At 52.1% G+C, this 4,243-nt stretch overlaps 1 long non-coding RNA gene across 4 annotated transcripts; it reads left to right on the top strand.

Annotated features, from left to right (window-relative positions):
• The first annotated feature begins 1,838 nt into the window (after positions 1-1,838).
• On the top strand, positions 1,839-4,040 carry LOC127911074 (uncharacterized). 4 transcript variants are annotated; one of them, XR_008077562.1, is made up of 5 exons: positions 1,839-1,956; positions 2,429-2,489; positions 2,871-2,931; positions 3,488-3,548; positions 3,888-4,040. It is a non-coding gene; the product is annotated as an uncharacterized LOC127911074 (long non-coding RNA). The 4 variants fall into 4 exon arrangements; XR_008077561.1 differs by lacking the exon at positions 3,488-3,548; XR_008077564.1 differs by lacking the exons at positions 2,429-2,489; positions 3,488-3,548.
• The last annotated feature ends 203 nt before the right edge of the window (positions 4,041-4,243 follow it).

The raw sequence follows: 4,243 nt of genomic DNA, 5'->3' as shown, positions 1-4,243 counted from the left end.
GAGGTCTTCAATGTAGATGCGCTGCCAACCCACAGCTCTCTGTGTCTCCCAACAGGACTGGTGGCCTACTCTCGTGAGGTCTTCAATGTAGTGCGCTGTAACCCACAGCTCTCTCGTCCTCCACCAACAGGGCGGGTAGCCTATTCTCATCAGAGAGAGGTCTTTGGAACGTGGAATAAGGGTTTCACATTTGGAAACACTATAATTTATTTTTATATTTTTACATTTTGTCAGGAAATGCAGCTCCGTCTCAGGTTCTGCTGTTGCAGTGGTTGCACAGCCTTTCCTCTACAGAGCCAGGTTCTGCTGTTGTTCAGTGGTTGCACAGCCTTTCCTCTACAGGGAGCCAGGTTCTGCTGTGGTGGCAGTGGTTACACAGCCTTTCCTCTACAGGAGCCAGGTTCTGCTGTTGTTCAGTGGTTGCACAGCCTTTCCTCTACAGGGAGCCAGGTTCTGCTGTTGTGCAGTGGTTGCACAGCCTTTCCTCTACAGGGGAGCCAGGTTCTGCTGTTGTTCAGTGGTTACACAGCCTTTCCTCTACAGGAGCCAGGTTCTGCTGTGGTGCAGTGGTTACACAGCCTTTCCTCTACAGGGAGCCAGGTTCTGCTGTGGTGCAGTGGTTGCACAGCCTTTCCTCTACAGGGAGCCAGGTTCTGCTGTTGTGCAGTGGTTACAGTGCTTTCCTCTACAGGGTCAGGTTCTCTGTGGTGCAGTGGTTGAGGGAGCCAGGTTCTGCTGTTGTTCAGTGGTTACACAGCCTTTCCTCTACAGGGAGCCAGGTTCTGCTGTGGTTCAGTGGTTGCCTTTCCTCTACAGGGAGCCAGGTTCTGCTGTTTTCAGTGGTTACACAGCCTTTCCTCTACAGGGAGCCAGGTTCTGCTGTTGTTCAGTGGTTACACAGCCTTTCCTCTACAGGAGCCAGGTTCTGCTGTGTTCCGGTGGTTGCACAGCCTTTTCCCTCTACAGGGAGCCAGGTTCTGCTGTTGTGCAGTGGTTGCACAGCCTTTCCTCTACATGGAGCCAGGTTCTGCTGTGGGGCAGTGGTTGCACAGCACAGCCAGGTTCTGCTGTTGTTCAGTGGTTGCACAGGGGAGCCAGGTTCTGCTGTGGTGCAGTGGTTGCACAGCCTTTCCTCTACAGGGAGCCAGGTTCTGCTGTGGTGCAGTGGTTGCACAGCCTTTCCTCTACATGGAGCCAGGTTCTGCTGTGGTGCAGTGGTTGCACAGCCTTTCCTCTACAGGGAGCCAGGTTCTGCTGTTGTTCAGTGGTTGCACAGCCTTTCCTCTACAGGGAGCCAGGTTCTGCTGTGGTTACTGGCCTTTCCCTCTACAGAGGCCAGGTTCTGCTGGTGCAGTGATTTTGGCCTTTCCTCTCTACAGGGAGCCAGGTTTTCCCTGTGTCACCCTTCTCAATGTAAGGCTGTGCTCACTGAGCCTGTACTGTGTCCAGGTATGTCTAAGTAACCATGGTCAAATAGTTAGTCACGGTGTACTGTCCATTTAGGGCCAGAATAGCACTGCATTTTGCTTTGTGTTTGTGTTTCCCAATAAGATGTAGTGTTGTTTTGACTGTGTTGTAATTTGGTTTATTCTGATTGATTGAATGTTCTGGTCTGGGGCTTCAGTGTGGTAGTAGAACAGGTTAGTGAACTCAGGACCAGCTGGATAGAGGGGACTGAGGCTTCCAGTGTGTTAGTAGAACAGGTTAGTGAACTCCAGGACCAGCTGGATGGGGGACTGAGGCTTCAGTGTGTTAGTAGAACAGGTTTGTGAACTCAGGACCAGCTGGATGAGGGGGACTGAGGGCTTCCAGTGTGTTGGTAGAACAGGTTAGTGAACTCAGCCCCAGGACCAGCTGGATGAGGGGACTGAGGCTTCAGTGTGTTAGTAGAACAGGTTAGTGAACTCAGGACCAGCTGGATGAGGGGACTGAGGCTTCAGTGTGTTAGTAGAACAGGTTTGTGAACTCAGCCAGCCAGGGGACCAGCTGGAGTAGAACAGGTTAGTGAACTCAGGACCAGCTGAGTGAGCGGACTGAGGCTTCAGTGTGTTAGTAGAACAGGTTGTGAACTCACCCCCAGGACCAGCTGGATGAGGGGACTGAGGCTTCAGTGTGTTAGTAGAACAGGTCTGTGAACTCAGCCCCAGGACCAGCTGGATGAGGGGGACTGAGGCTTCAGTGTGTTAGTAGAACAGGTTAGTGAACTCAGGACCAGCTGGATGAGGACTGAGGCTGGTGTGTTAGTAGAACAGGTTAGTGAACTCAGGACCAGCTGGATGAGCGGACTGAGGCTTCAGTGTGTTAGTAGAACAGGTTTGTGAACTCAGGACCAGCTGGATGAGGGGACTGAGGCTTCAGTGTGTTAGTAGAACTGAACTCAGGACCAGCTGGATGAGGGGACTGAGGCTTCAGTGTGTTAGTAGAACAGGTTAGTGAACTCAGGACCAGCTGGATGAGGGGACTGAGGCTTCAGTGTGTTAGTAGAACAGGTTGTGAACTCAGGACCAGCTGGATGAGGGGACTGAAGGCTTCCAGTGTGTTAGTAGAACAGGTTAGTGAACTCAGGACCAGCTGGATGAGGGACTGAGGCTTCAGTGTGTTAGTAGAACAGGTTTGTGAACCCAGGACCAGCTGGATGAGGACTGAGGCTTCAGTGTGTTAGTAGAACATGTTAGTGAACTCAGCCCCAGGACCAGCTGGATGAGGGACTGAGGCTTCAGTGTGTTAGTAGAACAGGTTAGTGAACTCAGCCCCAGGACCAGCTGGATGAGGGACTGAGGCTTCAGTGTGTTAGTAGAACAGGTTAGTGAACTCCAGCCCCAGGACCAGCTGGATGAGAGGACTGAGGCTTCAGTGTGTTAGTAGAACAGGTTAGTGAACTCAGGACCAGCTGGATGAGGGGACTGAGGCTTCAGTGTGTTAGTAGAACAGGTTTGTGAACTCAGGACCAGCTGGATGAGGACTGAGGCTTCAGTGTGTTAGTAGAACAGGTTTGTGAACTCAGGACCAGCTGGATGAGGGGGACCAGGCTTCAGTGGGTTAGTAGAACAGGTTAGTGAACTCAGGACCATGGGAGGAAGGCCAGTGTGTTAGTAGAACAGGTCAAACTCAGGACCAGCTGGATGAGGGGACTGAGGCTTCCCAGTGTGTTAGTAGAACAGGTTAGTGAACTCAGGACCAGCTGGATGAGGGACTGAGGCTTCCAGTGTGTTAGTAGAACAGGTTTGTGAACCCAGGACCAGCTGGATGGGGGACTGAGGCTTCAGTGTGTTAGTAGAACAGGTTAGTGAGAACTCACCCCAGGACCAGCTGGATGAGGGGACTGAGGCTTCCAGTGTGTTAGTAGAACAGGTTAGTGAACTCAGCCCCAGGACCAGCTGGATGAAGGGACTGAGGCTTCAGTGTGTTAGTAGAACAGGTTTGTGAACTCAGCCCCAGGACCAGCTGGATGAGAGGACTGAAGGCTTCAGTGTGTTAGTAAGAACAGGTTTGTGAACTCAGGACCAGCTGGATGAGGGGACTGAGGCTTCAGTGTGTTAGTAGAACAGGTTAGTGAACTCAGGGACCAGCTGGATGAGGGGACTGAGGCTTCAGTGTGTTTAGTAGAACAGGATGAGACTGAGAGCTTAGTGAACTCAGCCCAGGACCAGCTGGATGGGGGGACTGAGAGCTTCAGTGTGTTAGTAGAACAGGTTTGTGAACTCAGCCCCAGGACCAGCTGGATGAGGGGACTGAAACTTCAGTGTGTTAGTAGAACAGGTTTGTGAACTCCAGGACCAGCTGGATGAGGGACTGAGGCTTCAGTGTGTTAGTAGAACAGGTTAGTGAACTCAGCCCCAGGACCAGCTGGATGAGAGGACTGAGGCTTCAGTGTGTTAGTAGAACAGGTTTGTGAACTCAGGACCAGCTGGATGAGGGGACTGAGGCTTCAGTGTGTTAGTAGAACAGGTTAGTGAACTCAGGACCAGCTGGATGAGGGGACTGAGGCTTCAGTGTGTTAGTAGAACAGGTTAGTGAACTCAGCCCCAGGACCAGCTGGATGAGAGGACTGAGGCTTCAGTGTGTTAGTAGAACAGGTTTGTGAACTCGCCCCAGGACCAGCTGGATGAGGGGACTGAGGCTTCAGTGTGTTAGTAGAACAGGTTAGTGAACTCAGCCCCAGGACCAGCTGGATGAGGGGACTGAGGCTTCAGTGTGTTAGTAGAACAGGTTAGTGAAAGCACCAGGACCAGCTGGATGAGGG

This window comes from Oncorhynchus keta, chromosome 23 (assembly GCF_023373465.1).
Source record: "Oncorhynchus keta strain PuntledgeMale-10-30-2019 chromosome 23, Oket_V2, whole genome shotgun sequence".
NCBI classification, from domain to species: domain Eukaryota; kingdom Metazoa; phylum Chordata; class Actinopteri; order Salmoniformes; family Salmonidae; genus Oncorhynchus; species Oncorhynchus keta.
This window is presented reverse-complemented; position numbering and strand designations above follow the sequence as displayed.